Source organism: Podarcis filfolensis, assembly GCF_964270895.1.
Source record: "Podarcis filfolensis genome assembly, chromosome: 2".
Classification (NCBI taxonomy): Eukaryota; Metazoa; Chordata; class Lepidosauria; order Squamata; family Lacertidae; genus Podarcis; species Podarcis filfolensis.
This window is the reverse complement of record NC_139605.1, coordinates 97,717,100-97,744,069: the sequence shown is the minus strand read 5'-3', so window position 1 is coordinate 97,744,069 and position 26,970 is coordinate 97,717,100. Positions and strand designations below refer to the sequence as shown.

The 26,970-nt window shown below is 45.8% G+C and overlaps 1 protein-coding gene across 11 annotated transcripts in view; it reads right to left on the bottom strand.

The window, feature by feature from the left end:
• The window catches only part of SDK2 (sidekick cell adhesion molecule 2), a 363,930-nt gene that overhangs the window by 121,663 nt on the left and 215,297 nt on the right, over positions 1–26,970 (bottom strand). The window lies entirely within an intron of this gene.

Genomic DNA, 26,970 nt, shown 5'->3' with positions numbered 1-26,970 from the left:
ACATTGAACGCTATCCTTTCAGTGTGCCTTGCCACCCTCATAACCATTGGGACGGTCTGTAGGCTAACTTCTCCCCCCAACAGCTCCCTCCCATCGATCGTGGTGACCTGCAGGGGGTTGCTTAAAGGGAGTGTCTGTATCTGGTGTTCAGCTGCAAACTCCTTGCTCATAAAATTACAGGAGCTGCCTGAGTCCAACAGCGCCTTGGTCTTTAGTGGGTATCCGTTTGCCAGCTCTAGCAGCACCTCTATTACTAGAGCTGGTCTTGGAGGTTCCGGAGTGGGCACTTTTACTGCTCCTTGGCCTGTCTGCAGTGCCCTGACAGCGGCAGACAGGCGTTGGCTTTTACTGGCTCCTGGACTTCCTCCTCCTTCCCCCCAACAGCTCCCGCCATCCCTTGCCATTCCTTTCTTTGTGGGCAGACTCTGGCAAAGTGACCTGGCTGCTGGCAGAGGTAACATTTCTTGGCGCTCTTTCCCTCCTTCTTCCTCCCTTCACTGGGATTTGAAACTGCGCGCGCGCGCGCTGTTCCAACTTCCATCAGCTCTCCGGGCGGGAAACTGGGTTCTGGAATCTCTGGAATGCGGAAATCCCTCCAACGCTCTCCTTTCCCCTCCCGCTTCTCCAAGGCTCTTGCCTCCTGGCGCGCTCCAATGGTCAGCGCTGATTTGGTCAGCTGGTCCATAGACTCCGCCCTGGGCGCCCGGGAAAGTTCGTCTTTCACCGCCGAAGAAAGCCCCTCTTCAAAGAGCATTTGAATGGGTTCCGCCGATAGGTCCCACCCCAATTTATGTATCAACATTGTAAACTCAGTCCAGTACTCACGAACCGATCGGCTCCCCTGTTTGCAAGCCATCAATTGTCTGCGCACCAGTCCCTGTTCAATCTCGCTGGAAAACATCAAATCCATGGCGCGAAAAAACTTCCTCGCGTCCTTCAGCATGTCACTATTCCCTGCCATCAGGGGCCGGACCCAGTCTCTCGCCCCCCCTTCGAGATGGCCAATCACAAACGCCACTCGCGATGCCTCATCGGGAAAGTCGTTAAACTGCAGTTCAAGAGCATACTGCATCTCTGTCCTAAAGGCTTGGTAGTTCCTGGGGTCCCCCCCAAACTTCTGCACCATTCCTGGCATCTTTCTTGCTAGTGTAGCGCCTTTTGCCTTTTCTGCATCCTGCGCCCTCCTTTCTTCTAGCCTCGCCGTTTGCATTGCTAGCTGGAGTTCCAAAACTCTGTACCTTTCTTCCAGAGTTGGACCTTCTCCAGCTCCTGCTGCTCCTCCGGCTCCAGCTGGGTTGCTCATGATGCCTCTCTGCACAAGCTGCTTTCAGGGACTGTCCGATTGCTGTGATGGGATGGTGAGCTGCTTGTGCGTAAAATCCTGATCCCTCAGAGTTTGGCTAAGTTCCCAAACCTCTGTCTGTGATGGAGCTCCTTAAGCATGGCTCCATCAATCGCTCGTTGAATCGGACAGTGGGCGTTTACGGAACTTCTTCCAGCATAAAAGCTCCTTGACGGAAACGCGTCTTCTGGACTCTCGGCGTGACAGTTTCCGCCGAGGAGTGGGTGTGCCTACGGGAGGTCCTGAAACCTCTCCACTGTTCCCGCTTGAAGTATCTCTGAGCTCTCCCTCCGACTCACTTTCCCTTGTAACTCCACTTCTCCCCCTGCTGGTCCCCTCCTCCGCTGAGTGGTCTCTCTCACCCTCCATGAGCCCTTTCACCTCCTTCGTCTCAGATGACAGTTCCCTGACAACATGCATATAGATATCTTCCTAGAACATCAATGTATATAGGTGTTTGTGTTGCATTTGATCGAGGCCCACCTTTCGTCTCTTACACACCCTTGCTCAATTCAGACATTTCTAGATCCCTTGGAACTGCTGCCAGCACAAGGCTCAAAATTCAGTGGGATCCAACTCTTCACTAATGATTTTTCCATGCATTCTGTCAAACTGTTTGGTCTCTTCGGCTGCTGGCCTTTCTTTTCATTCTTCGCCTCTCTAGAGTGCTTCAGACAATACTGTGAAATCTCCCTTGGCCTCTGATGCGAGAATTAAGAGGCTCCCCCCCAAAAAAAAAACCCACCAGGTCTGTGATGTGAACCACCCCAGCAGGCCCAATTAATGGACTTCTTCACTTCACCACCAGAAGTTAAGAGACCATTAAAGAGGGGTGGTGTTTTTCTCCCCCTCATCTCTGCACACCTCAATACATGAAAATAGCTTTTAGAAAAGAAATTACCCAGCATTGTGCACCTTTTCTGTCATTAACAAAATAAAGAGTGAGAAGACTTTGTTGTACGTGCAAGCCTTTGTCAAGTTAAGTATAATCCTGTTTTCTCTCTGATCTTCCTCAGCGAAAGGCTTTTCAATGATTCCTGACAAAAGGCTGCACCAGAGCTCCTTCTGCATGGGGAGAAATTAATTGGGGATGGAAATATGTGAGACATGGCCCGAAAGGTTACTATGCCAATATATTTGTGTGGAGACAGACAGACAGATAGACCTGTGCCCGCAGAGCAAAAGGATGCATAGAGGAGCCCCCAAACTCCGGTGGCTCCTGACCATTGGTAGTGCTGGCTTGGGGGCTGATGGGAGCAACCTCTGGAGAATCACAGGTTCCTCACCACTGATTGCACCAATGTTGCTATGCCTCTAGAGAACTCTGGGGCATAAAAAGTGGCCCTTCCCACGAGACTTTTGTCTCTACGTGTTCTAAGTTCTAATCCTGAGAGGGAAGCACAGTGGAGTGGTTAAGCATGTCACTCTCATAATGAAAGAGCCAATCTCTCAGAAAATGCCCAGAACATCCAGGGAAAGTGTGGCGTTCTTTCACATAAAACCAAGCCCATTTTTGGGCATGTCTGTGACTAGGCCTGAGTACCGAGTGCTAACTTCCCTTTAAAAAAGCCAAACTAGTGTGATAAACCTCCCCATGTTGTATTAATTCATAGTCCTGATGTAGGATCGAAGAAATGGAATCACACTTTATTTCATTTTAATTTTTGCAAACTTGTTTATTTGGAATCAAAGTGCTTGACGTTTTAACTATTGCTGTAATAAATATCTGGAATCTTGCTCAGAATATCAGCTCAGCTGAAATATTTCACTGAGATTTGGGGTGAGTTGGGGAGGCTACTCTTAAGATTTTGTTTTGCACTGCTGCACTGCTCGTTTTATTTTACTGCTGCGTTGCAATTTTAGTATTTCTATTGTACGTATCTGTAAGACACTCAAAGCACTTCAGGTCTCTGCTCTTCCTCAACAAAATATAGAAGTGCACACACACACACACACACACACACACACACACAGTGGAACCTCAGTTTTCAAGTGTCTCGGAAGCCTAACGTTTTGGAAGCTGAAGGCCAAAAACCCGGAAGTAGTTGCTTCCATTTTCAAACGTGTCTCGAAAGTCGAATGGCTTCTGCTGCATGTTTTTCTTTTTTCTCAATGGATTTTGTCAACCACCCATTGCGCCTTGGTTTTCGAACATTTTGGAAGTCAAACTGTATATATATGCCAATACTATTGGGACAAGCCAATTATATCATACAGTCCTGATACAATGCTTTTCCACCCATGAAAGAAATTGCATTTCAATGGAGTGTTCTGTTTTTGGCTCTGCCACTGACCAGATCAGAAATACTGGGGATATCAGCATGTGCCTTTGTGTTTCCTAATATACAATACCAAACTATTATATTCAGGAGGGCTGTGAGTCCCCAGGTTTCCCAGCTGCTTCCAGATGGCAGAGAGAGGGCTTGAATCTCCATGTTTGTGGTTCTTGTTGGCTCTAGTTGCTACTGTGAACGGTCTAGGTAACCTAGAGCACGGGAAAGTGTGGCAGGGACAGGGGTCTGATTCACACCAGATCAAACTCTGGGCCCATATTATGTTACTGAATCTCTGAACAAAGGTTGTGGTGTTGCACCCAGAGCTATGTTTTCTTGTAGAATAGTTGCCCTAGGTTTGTATTTACATGAATTTATGACTCTACAACAAAGCAATGGAGTGGGAGGTGCGAGGGCATTTATAGAGAAATAAAGACGAACAGTTTATAGGGGCTATGTAGGCAAAGAAATGCCATGCTTGAGGGACGGGATATGCCTGTGTGAGAGGATCAGGAGGGGGGGGGAATTGAACAAAGAGTGATTTAATATTGCACGCAGGCCTACAGCCTGATGGCCAGTTTTGAAATGTCAATTACATTGGGCTCTGCTGATGTACTGTGACAGGACAATAACTATGCAGAAAGGGGTCAAAAGCTCACGCTAGTGGGAGAAAGAAAGGACACAACAGTCTAGATATCTCCCCACTTTCTGCTTCCAGTTTGGGCTATACAGCGGCTGAGACAATTAAAAAGAAGAAGAAGAAAGCACAGTGCTTGAGGGAAGCTACAAACAAGTTAAGAACTGTATTTCTATGTGTGAAGTACAGTAGCTGTGTGTTCCGTCACCTTTCCGCCACACCACAAAATGGGTTTCTCGAAAAGGGGGCAGAGAGGAGATGGGCAAGCTGTGGCGATGCAGGACGGTGACATCTTGGTGAAACCCCTTTGCTACAGAGGTGCTTTGAGACACCTTCCCCTCTCAGTGTTTCAGTGAGCCCTCTGCTGTAGTTTATATATGACTGGGCAAAACCCTACGCTAATTGACATCCTGACGAGTAACAGCTTAATTAAGCTCCCCTCCTGGGCCCATGGGAGGAAACTAAGCGGCCCAAAAGGTCAGGGCCGTTAGAAGCCCCCTGCACTGCCACGACACATTAGTTCCTAGGGCTCAATGACATGTTTTAAATCTCACTTGCTGAACAGTAAATCGGGAGTGACACAGGCTGGTGGGCCTTCCCTTTGAAGCCAGAGAGAAGAACGTCAAGCCAGGCGAGCAAGGAGGAAAGCTAAAGCAAAGGGGTCTTCCCTTGAGCTGCCAACCACTTCAAAAGAGGGTCAGGAGATACAGGCAAGTCCCTGCATCCATTCTAAGGCAGCATCAAGTCGGGGAAGTAATTGTCACCTCCCCTGCAAAGTTCTGAGCTGCAACTTCCTTTCCACTGGAAGACCAGAAGATATCCTGCTGCGAACTCGAGTGAAGAATTCCTAAAGAGAATTCCTAAATAACTTTACAAAGTTATTGCATGTACAATTGGCACGAGCAGGCTGGGTGGGAATATGAGAAGCTAATATTAGCGTCATAGTCCAGCTCCAGTTGTCAAACTTTGACCTTCCACTCTTGGGACTTAATAAAATGGAAGTGGGATGCTTTCCCCTACAGTGGATTTCCTTTCTTTTTTTTTTTTAAAAAGTTATAACTTCAGAAAAGGGGGACAGAACTGGGCTGTCAGGAATCTTAAGGGAAAGAAGAGGTAGGTGGACCAAAAGTCTATTTCTGTTGAGCCCCAAAATTCAAAATGATGATCCACGCCTTCAGATTTTGGTTCTAGGGTCAGAAATCATGAGGTGTCTAAATATAACCACCACCCACTTTAGCAACAGTGGCCTTGATTTCTGAGGACTTTATGTTTCTCAATTTTTTTAACATTCCTTGAATCTCTGTTGTTGGCCAGGTATTGGCTGGCCTGTTCTTTTTACATGTAGTTTAAAGTAAAATTATTTGGGTGAACAAAATCTAATGGATTCAGGAAGTTTGGTCTTGGGCAAATATAACTCATATTGTGTTTTGAACTGGAGGGTAATCAAACTCATCAAATGCTTTTCCTGTTCCCACCATAATTGGGTTGTTGGGGGGCTTTTGGGTTGTTGTTCTTGTTTTTTTATTATGTACTTTGTGGTTTGATATCATGACTTTATTCTGTGAACCAACTTTATTCTATTATTATTATTATTATTATTATTATTAATTCCCCCTCATTTATTTACATATCAGAATACCTGACTGGTTTGGGGTATGCCCTACACAATTCCAATACAAGAGACTGTAAGCTTCACTCAATGGAAGAAGAAGAAGAAGAAGAAGAAGAGAAGAGGAGTTTGGATTTGATATCCCGCTTTATCACTACCCGAAGGAGTCTCAAAGCGACTAACATTCTCCTTTCCCTTCTTCCCCCACAAGAAACACTCTGTGAGGTGAGTGGGGCTTAGAGACTTCAGAGAAGTGTGACTGGCCCACGGTCACCCAGTAGCTGCATGTGGAGGAGCGGGGAAGCAAACCCGGTACACCAGATTACGAGACTACCGCTCTTAACCACTACACCACACTGAACCTTTAATAGAAATTCAGCCTTCAAACCATAAAAAAAGCCTAGCTTGCCCCAACCTTCATTCGTTATTTTCAAGGGAAGGGAGAGACAAATAAAAAGCCTTTTCCTTGCACACATGCGAGTGCTTCAAATAAAATATTGCCAAGCTGTCTTTACGGAAGCCAATGAGGAGTTGGAGCAGGTTTGGCTGAAGAATGCTGGGCACAGCCCCTCTTATTAACATGCTGCGGAAGGACTAATTAATTCTAGTGGGGGGGCATGCATTTGAATAGTTATTGTGGAATAATGAAATGTCAAGTGAGTCCTAAGCCTTTGCTAAGTATGTTCTTAAACAGCTCCCTGAGCCTCATACACAACACCTTCAAACACAGAGAGCTGTCCTTGGCATGCAACAGCAGGAATTTCAATCAATATGTTTTTAACAATCCCCCTGGTATTTAATCAGTGCATGCTAACTGTATTATTGAATCCTGATTCCAGGAGGCTGCCCTCCCTTTTTTTTTGACACATGCGGGTAGAACTGTTGCTGCTGCCTCCGAGCTGCCATCAAACCGTTTCCCCTTCCCCTCCTTCCCGCAACGGCCGGAAGAATCCCAGGCCCTTGTAAATCGCTGGCTCAACTGGCCCCGCTACAACAAGTCATTTAATAATTTATGCTTGCACATTAACAGAAAGCGGGAAGTAGCAGGAAGAGGAGGAGAGAGGCAAAGGCAAGGCAGCGGCGACGCACATTTCAGAGCTGAAAGACAACACCGCCAAGGTCAAGTGGCTGAGGGCCCATCCTTTGTGCACACCACAAAGCCTCTTGCATGGATATTACCGCTCCTGGGCTAATGATGCAATGGCAGAAGAAAGTGTGGCATGATTTAATTATATGGAAGCCCAGAAAGAAACAAAGGGCTGCCGCAAACTTTCTGAATCATAACAGATTGAAGAGTTACTGGCCGAGGGTCCTACACACAGACGACTGAGCATTATTTTACTCAGTTAAGAAAAATTGCCGTGAACACGACTTGGCAGCCAGATGCTCTGTTGTACCAAATCTCCATTTAAAAGTGTCTTATGTGCGTCTGATCGCCAAGATCTCTTGAGGCTGGGATTGTACGGCCCTGTGAAATGCACAGCCCAGCTGTCAGAGCTTAAGCTTGTGGCAGCAGCTGATCCTGGGACCTGAGGGATGTCAGGTGGGGATCTGCTGATACACCACCTGTGATATTCTTCTAGAAAAGGAGATGCCAGAAACTCACAGTGAACACCTTCCTTGATCTCTCATAATGGCAATGGTGCCTACCTGAGAGGTGCCGGAACTGAGTTTCTGTGAGTTCCAGCTCACAACCATTCAGTTTTGGCCAAAGGAGGGAACTGCAGGAGACCAGACAGATTGGCAATGAAGCATTGTAATAAGAAAAGGCCAGAGGGGATCATGGGATGGGCCACATCCACACCATATAGCATATGGCTTCCACCCAAGGAATCCTGGGAGCTATACAGTGGTACCTCCGGTTACAGAAGCTTCAGGTTACAAATGCTTCAAGTTACAGACTCCGCTAACCCAGAAATAGTACCTTGGGTTAAGAACTTTACCTCAGGATGAGAACAGAAATCGCGTGGCAGCGGCGCAGTGGCAGCGGGAGGCCCCATTAGCTAAAGTGGTACCTCAGGTTAAGAACAGTTTCAGCTTAAGAACAGACCTCCGGAATGCATTAAGTTCTTAACCCGTGGTACCACTGTAGTTTAGCCCCTCCCCCATCAACAACTCCCAGCACCATTGACAAACTACAGTTCCCAAGATTCGGGGGGGGGGCATGTGCTTTAAGCAGATGCAACCTATGAAAGCATAGGGAGAGGGAGCTCTGACCAGACAGAATCATGACTACGATCAGAACGAGAACTTTGTCGGTGTCACAAAATTCCTTATTTCCTGATTTGTAAATATGAATCTATAACTTCAAATACAAGCCATGTGACGTGGCCTTCATAAGTTCTTCTGTAGCTTAGGCTTAAAATCTAAGCCGTAGAATTCATGCTCTCCTCCTGACCTTCCAGCCCACTTCCAAACGTCCTTCCCATTCACTTGTGCAGCTTGTTTGTTGCTCCTGTAGCAGCAATGCGTGGAAAGGAAGCCACTTCCTTTCTCTGCATATGCTTGCTATGCTGCTATGGCTGTGAGCCAGGCACCAGGAGTGATGGGGAACCACCTCTACAAAGAAATGGGCCACGCTGTGCAAGACTGTCTTGGAAGTGATAGAGCTGAAGGAGATCAGATTAAAGCCGCCAACTCCCACAATTCTGCCACACTGGTTTTGTAAATAAACACATTACTTTCAGGATACAAATAGCCTCCAGGATGCCATCGCTTTGCCAATGCGTAAAATATGGCTTTCCTGAGGGATTTTTGAATGTTCTATACATCATTATGTGTCTCCATTTTGATTTTGCATTGGCTGAGAAAATTTGCATGTAGCCTCTATCCTTCCTGGTTGGGTATACGCACATAGTTTTTAAAAGGAAATATATACACTACATTCAGGATACAGGCATCTCTGTATGAGCAGTAAGTCAATGCTATCGCTGTTGTATGTTTTTGTTTTTTTAAAAAATATTTTATATGGTCTCTACCCGGCAGTGATCCAATGTGGCAGATGATGTATGTATATTCACAGGGCTTAGGGGATGAAATGTGTGTTTAATGTTTCTGCTTTGGTATATTTCACAAAGCTGGTTGCCTGATAAAAAGAGGGGTAAATAAGATCATAACGAGTTGGGAGGCAGGTGAGACAGTTCTGGGCTGTCTTGGCAACTGTTCCCAAGGGACTCGGAGAGTGAGGCAAGTGACCACTAGGGTAGTTAGGCCAGAGAGAGAGAGAAGAAGGAAGGGGAGACTATGATCAAGTTCTGGGAGTGACTGTGGTGGATACAGATGGAACAGGACAGCAATGGGGGACAGGTTGCCCTGCAACATCAAGGAAGACCATGAGAACGTTGTCTCATGGGAACCCCTGGGCAACAATGGAACCGTAAGAGACTCCGCTGGGGGAATAGGTAGCAGCGTTAGCTTACTGTACAAGGACAGACATACCCTCGTAGGGGTATTATATATTGTCGAAAAGTTATTCCTTCCCTCATTGATAATAAAAAAAGATGCTTCAACAAATGTGTTTGCATAGGCTTCCAATTTCCCTTCCCTGGGAAGTGTGAGAGCCACATAAAATTTGCTGCGTCAGAACTGTATTTCTGACTGGCACGATTAAGACGAAGTGAAATGTGTCACTGAAGTGTGGTGAAAAGAAAACACAGTGTGCAGGCTCCTTGGAGAGGAAGGGCGGGGTATAAATTCAATAAATGGCAAATAAACAACACATTTTGTAAAATTCAAACCAGCAACACATGGGCGTGACTTCAGCGTTCCAAGTATACACAGAAAAACAAATGTGAGTGTTGCATAGCTTGCATTGCGTGCTCTGAGTGTACCGCTGATGGGGGTGAGGGTTTCGCTAAATAAGCGCACCACAAGAGTCAGTTTGCCATATTCCCTGCTCAAAAAAGCACTGTTCCTCCCCACCCCTTTTAAAAACATCCTTTCAAAGCACTAAAATCACACCAAGCCTTGTGCAAGTGAGAGGGGTGGGGTGGAAATAACACTACATCGTAATGGAAAGCAGAGTTCCTTTATTTTATTTTTATTTTTTAAGAAAAGCAGGAGGCTTTTGGGCTGGTGTGGCAGCAGCAGCAGCATCTTTAGAAACCCAAGCTAGAGCATTTGGGAAGAATTATTCATGTAAGGATTTCTATTTTCCTGGGTAAGCTGCGTGTCTGCTGGAGCTAATATGAGAGTCAAAGACCTAATTAAGTTTGCCTCTGACAGAGGCTCTTGGGGGGAAACGGGAAATCCTTTAGGTGACTTCTGGATTCTCGAACCAGATGCGATGTGGAGCCAAAATGTGGAGGCAGGGAGGGAACATTCTGGAAGGGACAGATGTGCATTGAAATACTGCTTTACCTGCCCCATTCATCTCTAGGCCCTAAGCCCACATAAGCTGCGGTAATGCACGCCTCCAGTAATTTCAAGCGCCAGGGCCCTAATAGGACAATCTCATGTGATAAATTATCAGCCCTAACCAATCTGCATGTTAAATTCCTCGTGCAAGAAGTAAATATGTTCAAATCGCTAGAGAATCTCCTCTGGATCGGGAGGATTTCATTAAAGACATCAAAAACGGCCTGATTTGCATCTCATGATTCCTCACAGGAGAGAAGAACCCCCCCAAACCCACAAGAGATCCATGCACTGGAGAGATTAAAGCTTGGAAATTATATTAGCCTAGGGATGGCGAAGCGCATGTTGGAAGAAAAGAAAAGAAGTGGGTAGCATAAATGAGGATGCAAAGTGCAGTGCCTCCCTACAGGGAGGGGAAGGGAGAGGGAAGGAGGGGCTTAAACTCTGCTGACCTTGAGGAACATCACAGGCTTTGATGGGAAGGAAACTCCCGCTCTGTAGCAAAGCGATCTGTCTCATCGTGGCTTAGCTTGGATCATCTCAACAGTCTCTGACCTCAGAAATCTATGAGTCTCTCTGCACTGGGCAAGGGGGTAGGGAGAATAAGCCGGGGAAAGGGGTGTTGTTGCAGAGGACAGCTCAGCCAAACACAACAGGTGGGATACGAAATTAGATCAAAGTGTTCCTTGTTAGACCCTAACCTTGACAAATCCCAGCAAGTCTGCTTATTAGAACCCCTGCGAGGAGCAGAGCCTGGCAGCATCCCACGTATTGTATCGCCAGGGAACCTCACCAGGCTCCCTTTTTTGTCTCCTTTTCCCACAAGGCAAAAGGCGCTGCTTTGCAAGGGAAGGTGGGCCGCAGGAGGGGAACCCTACAGACACAAAGCCTTCCCTGAATGCCTAGCTGCCCGAAAATCTATTCTCACAGTCAACACACACTTCAGAACAGCACCGCTGGCCCGCACGTTCCCCCCCCCCCCCGCTTTCAGCACATCTCTCCCCTCTCTTGTAGTCCAGGAGACAAGTTATGAAAGGAAGAGGAAAGATGCAGTTGCTATGGAAACAACGCAAATGTTGGAAGACGGGCTCCTTTCTTGAAAGAAAAGAAGAATAAGAAATAATAAGGGAATGAAACCAACTTATTAGCCTTTGGATGACATAATGAGTAAAGTGTGGCTCTGCACAGAGGCTGCTGGACTTCACGCTGTGCTAATCAACTCACAAAGATGCTCTGCTTTTTTCACCCTCTTTACTTCACTGCCCGTTAAAAAACCCCCACACAGCCGGTCCTTATACAACACCTGGAACTCACTGAAGGTGCTACTGAAATGCTGTCAAGCAGTGGTATCTAAAATGGGTGGCACCACCCAAGAGAGAGGGTTACCTAGGGGGATGCTCTAAGGCAAGTGGGGGGCAGGAGGGACTGAAGGTCTAAGTGACTACCAGACTTTGAAGATTACAGTTCATCAGTTTTGCTGAACTGATCAAAACTAAATAGTTTCAATTACATTTTGAACAAATGCATTTTGAATCTTACGGTGTTCTTATATTCCTTAGAGAGTTGTACAAACCACTACTGTGAATAATGCTTGTTCATAGGATAGGGAGCATTGGGGATGAGTTGATGGAAATAAGGGGCCGTGCCCCCCCAAAAGTTAGGAAACACTGATGTAAAGGAACAACATGGACAAGTGGCCATGGGGAAATTGGATGTTGGCAAGCAGGAGGTGCATGGCAAACTTCGAAGGCTTGACACTCAAAAACAAGAAGCCGCCAATCACATGGCGATTCTTCTGGTGATGCTGCAACCCTGGGTAGAAGACAAATTTCAAAGCCTGTCCTGTTTCCAAAGCACTTTGAGCAATATTGGTAGTAACATCTCCTCTGAGTGCTGTTTGTGGCAGAGACTATGGCTAAATGGAATGAAATAATAATGAAATATTGGGGTGGGTGGGGAGCTGAAACCAGCTGCCGGCAGTGTCACCAGAACTTCTGATATAGGTGGGTTTGTGATTGACGTTGATATCTATTGGACAGTGCCTTTGATATCGTTGGCGCCAAGCGTCACATTTCACATTTCTCCCACTGCCTAGACCAGTTCTCAAAAGTTTTGTCTATTTGGGGGAGCGTGCACGTTAAAGGACAGCTAAACAAGTTCATACAGTGGTACCTTGGGTTAAGTACTTAATTTGTTCCGGAGGTTCGTACTTAACTTGAAACTGTTCTTAACCTGAAGCACCACTTTACCTAATGGGGCCTCCTGCTGCCGCCGTGCCGTTGGAGCATGATTTCTGTTCTCATCCTGAAGCAAAGTTCTTAACCTGAAGTACTATTTCTGGGTTAGCGGAGTCTGTAACCTGAAGCGTATGTAACCTGAAGCGTATGTAACCTGAGGTACCACTGTATATCCACTTGTTTTGAGTGTGGGTGCATCCACAATTTTATCATATAGCCTTGAGAAAGAAAAATGAAATAGTCTGAGGGAATTTCAAGATTCTACCCCCTGCCACCAAATTTCTAAAAAGATGTTAAGTCTTTGAAAGCTGCATGCCACTCTCTCAGGTCAAGAACATTCTCCTTTTCTTCTTTCTTTCTTTCTTTTGTCAATATTTTATAAACGTTTCAGAAAGAAACAAAATTGACTGAGGGAATTCAGTGTACACTTTCTTGTAAGTGAGACTTGCTTTCAGACAAATACGCATAGTATTGGGCTGCACTCGTTTTGCAAGCTCTTGAAATACAAATTTCTATTTTATTTTTTTAAAAAATGATATTTATTCAAAATTTCATCAATACATAAACACGAAAAAAGAAACAAGAAAAACAGAAAAATACAGCAAAAAATAAAACAAAAAGAAAGAAACCAAAAAAGAAAGAAGAAAAATACAAATCTCAGATTACAACTTTTCATTTGCTTATTTCTTGAACCTCCTCACGCCTCCCTTTTTGTATTCTAGTTTAATTTGTTATTCCAGCAAATTCTTCCCATGTTTCTCAATTTTAGTTTAAAAGATTAGTCTTCACAATCTATCTTATTTATTAATTCAACATAACCTTTCCATCTTTTAATATAATCTGTTATTCAATTTACCTTAATCTCTTTAACCTTATCTTATCATTAAGAATCTTAAAATTTCAAAGTTTACATCATATTGATACATATCTCCTTAAATCATTTCTGCTAAAGCCAATTTAGTTCCTTTCCAGCATATTCCCTAATATTTCATTAATGTTGCACTAATTCCAAAATTAACAAAAGAATTTCCCTTGATGTCTCTAATTTTTATCCAACGTCCCTTCTTCCTGGTTTCGGGTCATGTCAGTCCTTTCTGTCCATTACATCCAGTCCATCAATCTGGTGTTCTTATGTCCGAGGCCCTTAAGTCTCTTCTAGGCCCCTAGAAATACAAATTTCTAGAACCTTGTTGAGGTCCAAGAACAGGGAGCAATGGTGGAAACAATGCACTAAGCCAGAAAAACCTGTTTATCAAATGTGCTTAATTTTTTCCAGCCACCCAGCAATACATCCACATACAAAATCCTTTCACAAAGGGTGTTTTGTAAACATGGCAGGATACCCCACTTAGCAACCTGGCTGCAGCATTTTGCACTAGCTGCAACTTCTAAGCCAGTGATAAGGATGGCCCCACATAGAACACACAACAGCAATCCTACTCTGAGATTATGAACACTTGGTTCACAGAGTCCCGGCTATCCCTGCCCAGGAATAGCTATAGCTGGCACACCAGTCAAAGCTAGCTAAAGGTACTCCTAGTCATGGAGGCCATCTGTGCCTCCAGTTAAAGTGCCCTCCCTACATATTTGTTCCTTCAAAAGGAGTGCAACGCCTTCGAGAACAGGTAACCAGTCTAATCCCTGAACCTAGGAACCACCCACTCACAAGCCATCACTTGTTGGGATTCAGTCTCAATGTATTGGATCTTGTTCAGACTATCACTGCACCTAAACCCTGATCCAGGATTTGCAGAGTTCTGCAGAGCTGGATATCATCTGCATACTGGTGACACTTTGCTTCAAATCCCCTAATGACCGCTCTCAGGGACTTGATGCAGCTGTTGAATAGCCCAGGGGTACTATTGGTACACAATGGATCCCTGTGGAATCCACAGCACGAATGGGCAAGGGACTGAGGTGCGGTTCTCTCAATGCCACCTTCTGGAAACAGCCCTGCAATTCGGCGCAGAACCATGTATCACTGTGCTTCCCATTCCTAACCCATGGAACCAATCCAGCAAGATGCCGTGGTAGATGGTACCAAAAGCCATGAAGAGATCCAGGTGGAGGAACACCAGGGTCTCACACACACCTGTCTCCTGCTCCTGATAAAGGCCATGTTACGAAAAAGGAGCAATGCTGCAGCTGAGTGCTCCAGATGGCTGGAAAGCCAAACAGGATGTTGATGTTTTGGGACTGTACCGTGGGAACAAAGGGACAGTCTATTCTGTGCACTGAGCACCGGATGTTAGCTCAGAGTGTCACATGACCCTGTACTGGAAGTACATGGGAGGAGTTATTCTCACTCTGCTGTTGATGTTAAGAGAGTGCAGACACGTTTTCTCTGTACTGCTGGAAAGACAGAAATAAAGGCATGTAAATACATTTCTGTCTGTCTCTCTCCCCTCCCTGGGAATGGCAGGGGAGGGGGGAGTGGTGTGTTCTTCTCACATTTGAGGAGGATCGCCGATAAGAGATGTCGCCTTGTCTTGCCGGGAGTCAAGACGGGGGAGATCAACAAGGAATCCAAGCCGGGCACCTGGAGAGTGGCCAATTCCTCTGACTAAGGCTTGAATTCCGACAGGCCATTCATTAGTGGACCAAAACTGATTTGGTCCTAAAACCAGTCACAAACCCAGATTTGGTCCAGTTGATCCCTTCCTCCAATCCCTTTCCATCTGCTAGTGAGCCTGGGAGTTGGGTGAGCATAATCTCCAACTCCAGCCCAGGCACAAACCATTCAGGTTTCTCCTTGGCATCGTTGCAGTTCAGGAGAGCAGAAGTCAAGCAGAATGCAGAAGCTGGCTCATCTCACGGATGAATAGAATGGTATGACAAGTAAGCTTCTGGCCATTGATTGTCCATGCAATGCTGTGTGTGTGTGTGTGTGTCTTGCAAAATGACAAAACATTTCTTTCCTGAGAGCCAAATACCAGCCAGGCAAAATGAAACTAAATTGGAGGACCTAAGTGGCATTATTGGAGGTTACTGTTGGGTTAACAATGTCATGTGGTCAGCCCCGCGAATAGGTGTATACTCCACACATTACATTTGGAAACAGGGAAATTATTTTATGTAGCCTTTCTTCTAATGAACCTCAAGGTGGGCAGCAACCATAAAACCCATTAGATATAACAGAACCTGCCACCCCACCCCCCAAATCCAGTACATATAAAGAGGCAGCTTTGGAAAAACATTTGTCTGTTTCATGGACAGTTGCAGCCTCACAGCTGGGAAGGACAAACTGGACTGTTTCCACACATCCTCAGATGCTTTTTAAGAATGGGAAGGTTCAGAGTCACCCCAGTCCAAGTATGCAGGGTTTCTGCACCCGCAGCTGATGCAGATGTTACATGCTGCAGTGCTCATTCAAGCCTCATTGAACTGGCTGGATGCATCTTTTGATGTGGATGAGGATGTGTATGCCTAGTCAGGGCTGCTATTTATTACACATGTCTGGCTGAATTGATGAAAGATGGAGCAGAGCAAGCATATTCTAATCACCTCCCCATTCCCTGTAGGGAATGCTTGTGGATATTTCCCATCTTTTTCCAAAGCGCATTTAAAGGATCCAAGCATAATCTGTTTTGGTGACAGGAGAATGTCCCTGGTTACTAATCTGGAGCAAAACAACAGATTAATATAACTGTGCGAGAATCTTCCCATAAACATTTTATTTATATATAAATCTCTCCCTCACCTACTGCTTACACTCAAGGCACCTTGCACAATATGGGGATATATTTATTATATTGCAGAAATATAATAAAAGCAATACCATAAATTTGAAAATACAGATGCGACTGCCAGAAGCAGAGTTTCATCACAAAATGGCCTATGGTGTTTTAGTTTCCCCAATAATAATAAATGAGCTTTACTTCCCGATAGTTTTGAGGGGATGGCACCAGTGGATCTATCTTACTTAACAATGAATCCTTCAGTCCTGGGGGGACTGCCTTGAAGACTCTTTCTTCTGTTTCTTGTTGTTATTGCAGCGGAGGGACTCTGGAGTGAGCAGGGGGGCCCTGGCTACATGTGCAAGGGATCCTAGTGTACGGCATTAAGGCGCACTGAGGCTACCACCTTGCTGAAGCTAAGTCCGGTCAGTGCCTGGATGAATGAGTGACCACCCAATCATGATAGCAGCTAATCATTGTGAGAGCTTATTCTACATTCAACACAGTCCAATGTTTAAGTCTCGGACAAACTAAATATCCTCTTCTGAAGCATTAAGGGGGCAAGGAAGGTCAGTTTTGTCCCTGTCATGTAAAAAAGGGTAAAGGTAAAGGACCCTTAGGTGGTTAAGTCCAGTCCAGTCAAAGGCGACTGTTGGGTGTGGCACTCACCTTGCTTCAGGCTGAGTGAGCCGGCATTTGTCCACAGACATATTTCCAGGCCATGTGGCCAGCATGACTAAACCACTTCTTCTACAACAGAACACCATGACGGAAGCCAGAGCGCATGGAAACGCTGTTTACCTTCCCGCCGCAGTGGTACCTATTTATCTACTTGCACTGGTATGTTTTCGAACTGCTAGGTTGGCAGGAGCTGGGACAGAGCAACAGGAGCTCACCCCATCGTGTCCTGACTGGTTACAAGAATGGCAGGGGTGTTACTGGCCTCATCTGTCCGTGTGTCTCCCTCCCATGCAACAATCTGAGACTTTTTTGCCTGGCCCTCCCTCCCTTTGTCTCTCCTCCCTGCAGGGGTGAGAGGTAGCATATGAAAGAGGAAGCAGCAAGGGAGAAAAACAGAGCACACGTGGGATTAAGGGAGACCTTCCCAGATTATATTTGGCAGCAATCCAGCATCACCCTGGCATTAGATCAATGAATGGAAGCTGTGGTATTCACCCCCCCCCCCCCCGGTTTAAGGACTATGCACACATCTAGCATGCGAAAGATCTGAGTTTACGCGGCAAAGCGTGGGTTAAAGATCTCGCCTCGTCTCTTTTGTCCCAAAGGGTTCCTACGTGCTTTGCGGAATTAAACGGTGGATGAGAATAGCTGCTCCCACCGCTGAGATGCAACCACCTGTTGAGTGAAAGGAGGCAGCTGTTTAATAACAAGCAGCAACCAAAGCACCATGCCGAAGGAGAGATGGAATCAAAGGATGGTGAACGCTGCGGATGGCTGGTGGGACCACATCCAGGGGGACAACAGGGTTCATGTTGCAACATGCTCCAAATGGGGCTGGCTTCCTTTCTAACCTTATTTTATTTTTATTAGCCAATCTAGGGGTTGGCACTGCCACCAGCATCCAAATAAATACCTTATTATTGAAGATACCGCTCTGACACAGGGGATGCCAAATGTCTCATCTGGGTTGAAGAGACAGCAGCAGATATATATGCACTGTGGGATTTAGTAGGCTGCTGGGTAGAAACACAGGCCACTCTCTTTCTGAGACACCCCACTTTCCATCCCACAAGGGTCAGTGTAATTGAAATGAAACCTAAAAGATGGTCTCACCCCACATACTCTGCAAGAGATGGCTTTCAGCAGATACCATCTTATCAGGAGGTCTGTCCCACACAATATAGAAACTGGGCCTTTGGTGTTGTGAAATTCCCTTTTGAATTTTCTCCTGTTAAATATCAGACTCTGTTGCTTTTTCAGTGCCTACTATAGACCTCTCTCTTCTGACAAACCTTTAAAGTGGAGTTATTCCTATTCTATTACTGTATGGGAATTGTTTTTAGATGTTTTAATTGTTTTACGAGTTGTGTGCTTGCTGCCCTGGGCTCCTTTGGGAGGGTGGGTGAGATCTAAATTTAATAATATACATACATACAACCTCTAACTTCCTGCATTTGGCAGGACAACTTGACCACTGCCGCCACCGCCATCTTGAACAGCTTTCTGCAGAAAGGATAAGAATCAAAACAAGAACTGGACTCATTCGAGGATTTCGACTGAAAGCAGGGACATCAAACTGGGTTTCATTCAGACACAGAACAAGTGTGCTGGCAGACAATTCTTTATCATGACAGGACAAACCAAGAGGTCGCAGAACAAGGACCCATGAGTAGCCCATGCCAAAAATCTGCTTCCTGTTTCCCAGCAGGACCCTTTAATGCCTACACTGGTCTATCATGCAACTTTTGGGGTGCCAGCAAAAGAGGAACAAACACAGGGCTGCCAAAAGCTCTACACACCAAAATCCGACAATGCCTCTTGCAGACCCTCCAAGTGTCCCTATTTTCTATGAACAGCCCCAGATTTACAGAAGCCACCCCACTTTCCTTAGTCCCAGTTTTCCTTAGGATGCCCCTATTTGCATTGGAGAAATGTTGGGAGGGTATGTTCTTGCTTGCCTGGGTGGAGGACAGAAAACGTCCTATTGTACAAAAGCAAAATTTTGGCTCTGGGCCTACCCGCCAGAGGCATGTGGAAACTGGAAGTGTTGCCCAGAGGGGTTCCTTACTCAAAGGGGTAGAATGACCTGGAAACCCCCAACCCCCAAGGAATCCTTCCTCAGTGTAATACAACTGCATCATTTATCCCCTATGCATCTCTTTTCCTCATGCTGGTCATCCATGGAACTGAATAATGGGAACCATTGGCAGTCATTGCTATTCATATATGCAGCCTTTCCTTGTGTGAAGTAATAATCTTTGGATTATAAAACTTCAGCTCAGTCAATATATATCACATTACCTAGCTAAGGGTGAGTCTGGGTAGGGTGTGTGTGAGGCAAGAAGATAATTCTTAGTAGTAGGTTCTATCATCCATTTATCTATCCATCAGCAGATAGTGGTGTTGCGCTCCTAAATCAATCTGGATGAGAATCACCACTGAATTTCATCTACACGTCTCCACCTTGTGGAGTTATCCGGAGCTATGGAGTTATGTTGTCAACAATATGCTGATGACACACAGCTCTACTTCTCCTTTACATCTGCAGGTGAAGCAGTGGAAGTCTTGAACTGTTGTCTTGCCTTGGTAACGGACTGAATCAGAGCCAACAAACTGAATCTTAGTCCAGATAAGACCCGAGGCACTGTTAGTGCGTTGTTCCCTAGACCGGGTAGCTGGGAGGTTGCCTGCTCTTGATACTTCTGGATCCATTGCTGTCACTTGAGGCTCAGGAGGCCTCAGTGGCATGGAGTGCCTTCCATCAGGTTCAGCTGGTGGCCCAGCTGTGCCCCTATCTGGACAGGGACAGTCTACTGTTCTCCATGCTCTCTGGTTAACTACTGCAACATGTTATGAAGATGATTTGGAAACTTCAGCTGGTGTAGAATTCAGCAGCCAGGTGGGGCAAAACAGTTTGAACCTATTACACAAGTCCTGGCCTGACTACACTGGCTGCCAATTAGTTTCTGGGCCTAATTTAAAGTGCTGGTTTTGGCCCATAAAGGCTTACATGGTTCAGGACCACAATACCTCAAGGACAGCCTCTGTCCATATGAATCACCTACACCCTGAGATCATGTGCCTCCTCCACAAGGTCCAGAGGGTGGCAACACGAGAATGGGCCTTTTCTGCAGTCGCTCCCTTTTTGTGGAATGCTTTCCCCAGCCAGGTTTGGCTGGCAGCTTCATTATACACCTTTAGGTGCCAGGGGAAAACATTCCTCTTCAACCTTGGGCTAATTGACATCCGATGTCCTTTTAAATGTTATGTGGAAGGGCCAGGGAGATTATTGGTTGTTCTTATTTTAACTATGTATTTTGTGGTTTTTATATTGCAATTTTATGTTGTTAACTGCCCTGGGATCTGCAGAGGAAGGGTGGTATAACACAAACAAACAAACAAACAAACAAACAAACAAACAAACAAACTCCTGCTTGAGTAAAATGTCTGACAAATTTGGAGGGAAGAAAAGAGTTACACTGAAAAAAGTTACCAGTAAAATTTCCATACATCTCATACATTCTCCAAGTGAAGAAAACTGCTCAGTTGCAGCTTGGAAAGCCATTATGGTGACATAATTGGTTGCAGGTTACGTGCTCGTTCACACACAGCATTGAGGTCACACAGCATTCTTGGGAAGGTGTGTGGGTACTGGGTTAGGTAGGAACAGGGTCGCCAGTAAAAGGTGGGTTGAGGGACCAGAGTGGGCACCGACTCCAAACCAACAATTTGTGGTTGCCACAGCTAAAAACAGCTGATGGGAGTGTACTGCCCTATCCTGACATAATACTCAAACAATCACACCTTCTGAAGCCTTGTGCTGAATCCAGCACTATGCTGGAATTAATGGCATAGGTTACAGCTGTTTATGAGTTTGCCTGAGGCCCATAATTAGTGCGCTGAATGAGTTTTGGCCAACGACTGTGGGGGCAAAGAAAACAAACCCAAGACTCCATGGAATTGTTTGTTAAGCACGCCTACGCAAGCCACTGCAATCACACACGCCAAGCCTTCCACTCTTGATGTGAACAGTTATTTTTCACAATTTAGATCCACGCGGAATTGGAAAACTGTAATGTTTTTCACCTGCATTACAAAGCATCCCAAACTTTATGGGAGGATGCAAGAGCTCTCTCTTTGAAGCAGCTTCCCTGAATTGCATGCCAGGATAAGACAATTCATGCATAGCATTACATAAGAACATAAGAAGAGTCTCGCTGGATCTTGCCAGTGACCCTTCTAGTCCAGCATCCTGTTCTCAGAGTGGCAACCAGGTGCCCAGGGCAGTGATGTCCACTAGGACTGGCAGGGTGTGAAGCAGGGAGACCATCAGTAGGTGGGACCAGAGCCCCCAGCAGGCAGAACCAGAGCTACAGTCAGTGGTAGGCAGAACCAACTAAATTCTAGCTTGTTCCCATCCTTTCCCTAAGGAGTTGTATAAGGGCAACGGTAGGACTAAGGAGGAGGAAGGTGATTGGAGGTGTCCAGAAGGCAGGCAGGTAGAGGCTGACTGAGGACAGGCTGAGGTTGGTGGGCCAGTGTCCCATTGGCACAAATGGATCAGCCTCCATTGAAGAAGAAGGGGAGTTTGGATTTGATATCCTGCTTTATTACTACCCGAAGGAGTCTCAAAGCGGCTAACATTCTCCTTTCCCTTCCTCCCCCACAACAAACACTCTGTGGGGTGAGTGGGGCTGAGAGACTTCAGAGAAGTGTGACTAGCCCAAGGTCACCCAGCAGCTGCATGTGGAGGAGCGGAGACGCGAACCCGGTTCACCAGATTATGAGACTACCGCTCTTAACCACTACACCACACTGTTTCTCATTCCCCATTGGCCCAGGGGAAGCACATGAGCGGGACCTAAGCAGAACATCACTCTCTCCACCTGCAGTTCCAGCAACTGGTATTCAGAAGCATACTGCCTCTGACCGTGGAGGCAGAACATAGCCATTGTGGCTGGTAGCCAATAATAACTTTATCATCTTTTCTACTCCTCTTTTAACACAACCCAAGTTGTTCCGCCTGGCCTTCGGCTTGGAATCAATTTGATTCCTTCCCCCTCTTCTTTTTTCCTTTCCCCTCCTGTGATGGAACTCCTATTGGCGACTTCCCTGGCATTTTTCTGGCCCATGTAAGACCAGTTTGGAAAGTTAGCCTTGGTGAAGACTTGACGTTTTCATCCCCCCAAAAGTTTTTGATTTGAGTTTCCATTGAAACGAGGCTGTATTTTAATGTTTTAATGTTGTATTTTAATCTTCTTTTTAAGTTGCATTTCAAGCAATTTGTTTTATATCGGGTGTTAGCTGCCCTGAGCCCGTTCTTGGCTGGGCAGGGTGGGGTATAAATAAAATTTATTATTATTATTATTATTACTCAGGGGAATTCTGCTACTCAGGAATCAGGACTGATCTACAAATTCAGGGCGGGGGGGGGGGGAAGCATGTGGTACAACTATCCTGGGATTGTACCATTTCAAAATGCAGGTGGGAGATTTCAAAATCTCACTGCCTAGCGGAAGCTAGCATTTCAGGGAGAAGAGTTATAGCAAAGCAGGGAGGTTTTGATATGGGCCAGGATTTAGACACAAAATTATTGCTGGCGTTCCATGGCAATACAGTTCCAGGAGAGTCATATTATCACCCCCTCCGTCCCATCCCCACCAAATGTGTAGACTACACAATCTCTCAGTCATCTCAGTAAGGCCTGGGAAGAAATAATATCTCACCATATTCCATCCTTTCACCATGCAGTCCTTGGATCCTGATTTGTTTCCAGTCTATATGCCTCACTGGCTAAGGGTAACTATATAAATTAGTACCTCTAGGAAATCCCACTCCAAGTTTTCGTTCTGGTGACTTACTGCTTGCTGGGCTTTGGTGTTTTCCTGCCTGTTTAGAACATAAGAAGAGCCTGCTGGATCAGGCCAATGGCCCATCTAGTCCAGTATCCTGTTGTCACAGAAGCCAACCAGATGCCTGTGGGAAACCTTGGCTCTCTTGCCCTTTTGCCATAGAGATTAATGTTTCTTCCAATTCCAACACTGCTTTAGATTCCTTGGCTACACTAATCACATCTTCCTAGCTTGGGAATGTCCTAGTGGATCGTCTTTGATCTGAGTCATCATTTAGCCTCAATACCATCCTTAGATCTGTTTCTATCAGTCGGTCAGACAACTGATAATCAGTCCTAACAGGGGTGGGGGACCTGTGGCCCTCCAATTGCTATCCCATCACCACTGACCATGTTTGCTGGGATTGATGGGAGCTGGACAACATCTGGAAAGCTATTCCTGTTATCAAGTCATCTCTGTGCCACTGAGTCTGAGATGGACATACACCCAAACCCTGAGCCAAATTTCACCTACATCTGTAATCAATAAAGTGGTGGCCAATTTTATCCCAGATCCTTGTCTTGTCTACCGCAGTTTGTTCCTCACACCTTAGATACTGCCATCACCCTGGGCTGCAAATGGGTCCTTAACAGGTGGACAGCCTCATGGGGACAAAGAGATGAGAAGACCTTGCTCAGATAGCAACCAGCCCCCAGCACCTACAACCAGCAATCCCCCTCCCCATCCCTACCCATAGCCCAAGAAAATCTATAATGCAATTACATCTGTCTGACGCATGTGCGAGGTGAAAAGAATCTCGCCGTCGGCAGCACCATTCACTGCTAATTGCAATGTGCCTTTGCTAAGGGACAACTACAGAGCAATTTTGCAGAGTGCAGAACAATCAGGAGAATGGGAGCACTAAACATTTTTGACTTGTGCAGTTATTCCCTCTTTCACTATTAAAAAAAAAGTGGGGGAAAAAATCCTACAGCTCCCCGCCCCTTCATTTTTTCCTAAACCAAACCCCAAGTGATTGTCTTTATTTGCACAAAGTGCCTCATAAATGCAAGAATTGCAAAACGCTAGGAACAGAGAGTCAGCAGCAAGACCTGCCTTGGCTCGGATGAAAAGGAGAGGCTGGCATGTTGGATTTCAGGTCACGTTCTTGCATCTTGCAAGGAGACCTTTGGGGAATGCGGGGCTGCAAAGCAGCACAAATTTGTACAACACCAAGTCCTGCACACACCCAGCACAGTATTAGGCACTGCACACCCAGAGAGCGGTGGGTGGGGCGGGGTGGTGGTGGTGGAGATACTTGCAAGGTGCTCAAGGATTTGGATATGGCCCTAGCTTGTCTAGCCAATGGCCTGGCAAGTGGGGTATTTCTGAAGGAAGGGAGACTCCTGCTATTTAATGCTAGCATTTATTTTCTTTAAGTTAGCATTTTCTACCTTGCTTTTCCATCCAAAGATGTCCGAGGTTGGCTAACAATAAATTATAAAGCAAAAGCATCAGCCGTGTCTTTCTTCGCAAATACCTAGAAGACCTCAAGAATGTATTACCTCTTTTCTAACTTCTACTTCTACAGCTTCCTCTCCATCCTTTTCTTTAGCAATCGTTCCATGCCAGTTGTTGCAACTCTAGGAGTTTTGCATTGTAATTTCACGGGATGGAATTTGTGGCGGTATCCTGGCATGCAGTTCTTTCTTGCTTTTTAAAGTTTAGCATGACATGTCAATATATTGACCCAAAAGCCACGGTTCCATAATGGAGCAGGAATTGCAGGATAAAAGGAACATTAGAAACTGGGACAGAAGCGCCAGCATTATAACCAAGAAAGCTACCCCAAGAAACCCCATGTTTGAATGCAGACTTAGAATGGTATTAGAATTTCCTGCATCTGTAACCTGTGTGAAAATAGAGCCAAGTTGATTATCACATTAGAGCAATTACAGAAAAAATGGTTTCTTTCGTATTCTGTATCATATTAGCAAGTTTCAGAAGCCATGAATTAGGCAGTAAAAGTGTTCTTACAATCGCTTGTGAATTATCCTTGGTCCACTATCCCTTATTTGAGTAACCTAGCAGCAGCCTCCCAATCACCAAGATAGTTCCTGAAATAGCCCAGCTGAGTGGCAAATTCAGGACACGTTGCCCCGTGCAGAAAAGGGCCCTCCCCTGCGATCAAAGACAGCCCTCTCTTTCCCCAAAGGATTAATATGTTTCTAAACCCGTTAACTTTTAATTACCGCCTGAGCAAGCTGGCTGAGTGCCATCTACATCTCTATTAAAATTCAATTTATGCCCATCATAACTAATTCTGCCGCCCTAGCTTCCTCACCGGCAGCCTTCAATTGCCAGACAAGATGTCCAAAACCTCGTCTCACTGCATTAAATCTCCAAAGAGAGGATCTCTATCTCTCTCATCTGCAGGGCTGAATGAAGGAGACGGCAGCAGGTGACACTGCTGAGCGGGAGGAGAAGAAATGGGTGGTTTGAGAGTGGTTTGCACAGAGTCCTTGTGGCTTCATCAGCTTCGTGGAGATGACCGGTCCATTTCTAGACAGTCTCCCCTACAGAGGTTTTACTTATTCTCACTTTTGCTGCTGTAAAGGGCAGCTCTACATATTGCTGTAGCGAGAGCATCAACATGTGCAGATAACACATGCCTATATTTGTATCTTTAAATACTAATATACAAGTAACTGGGGAACCTGACACAATACTACTACTACTACTACTACTACTACTACTACTACTACTACTACTAATTTATTATTTATACCCCGCCCATCTCGCTGGTTTCCCCAGCCACTCTGGATGGCTTCCAACAAAGTATTAAAATACAGTAGTCTGTTAAGCATTAAAAGCTTCCCTAAAGAGGGCTGCCTTCAGATGTCTTCTAAAAGTCTGGTCGTTGTTCTTCTCTTTGATATCTGGTGGGAGGGCGTTCCACAGGGCGGGTGCCACTACTGAGAAGGCCCTCTGCCTGCTTCCCTGTAACGTGGCTTCTTGCAGTGAGGTAACCACCAGAAGGCCCTCAGCGCTGGATCTCAGTGTCTGGGCTGAATGGTGGGGGAAGAGACGCTCCTTCAGGTATACTGGACCGAGGCTGTTTAGAGCTTTAAAAGTCAGCACCAACACTTTGAATTGTGCTCAGAAACGTACCGGGAGCCAATGTAGGTCTTTCAAGACCGGTGTTATGTGGTCTCGGTGGCCGCTCCCAGTCACCAGTCTAGCTGCTACATTCTGGATTAGTTGTAGTTTCTGGGTCACCTTCAAAGGTAGCCCCACGTAGAGTGCATTGCAGTAGCCCAAGCAGGAGATAACTAGAGCATGCACCACTCTGGCGAGACAAAGAGGTATCTTACCTTCCCAGCGCAGCCCATGCTCACTGGTGCTCAAAAGTTGCATGTATGTTATGGGATTGCTGTGAGGAACACAGGTGTAACCCTGGTAACTTTCACAGTGGGCAGAGCTGTCTGAAATGGAGGCTTGGACTCTTAACTCTCAACAGCTAGGTGAGGTTTTCAAGGACTGCTAATACATCGCCGCCCTCTTCGTTATTCTACCACTGACCGGTGTTCCGTTTTACAACATCCAGTCTACAAATACAGTGGTACCTCGGGTAAAGTACTTAATTCATTCTGGAGGTCTGTTCTTAACCTGAAACTGTTCTTAACCTGAGGTACCACTTTAGCTAATGGGGCCTCCCGCTGCTGCCGCGCCGCAAGAGCACAATTTCTGTTCTCATCCTGAAGCAAAGTTCTTAACCCGAGGTACTATTTATGGGTTAGCGGAGTCTGTAACCTGAAGCATATGTAACCTGAAGCGTATGTAACCCAAGGTACCACTGTACATAGATGGCCAAGGGGGGTGGGCTGGGCATGGTTTGCCACATGTGCAGATCTGAGTTCAGCATTTGAATCTACTTAACAAGGAATAGCTATGGGAGAAATGATTCAATTAAATGTGCATTTCAAATAAGTTTGGGTTTACATCTAAGGGTTCGCTCAAGTTTTCAAAGGCAATTAACCAGACTGGTCACTGTTGCTAGTGGTACCGGGCATCAATGAAGATTTGAGCAGGAAACAGTTCTCGTAGAGTTTAATTTTGGTGTCGCAAAAGTTTGCAACATCCTATCCTGTTGGATGGTACATGTGAAAGGAGTATATTGGTGCCTCCGTACGTTTGCTACAGGAACAGGGAAAGTGTGGCCTTCCAGATGTTACTGAACTACAACTCCCATCATCTGTGATAACTGACCATGCTAGCTAGGGCTGATAGGAATGTGAGTCCAACATCTGGAATGCCACAGGTTTCC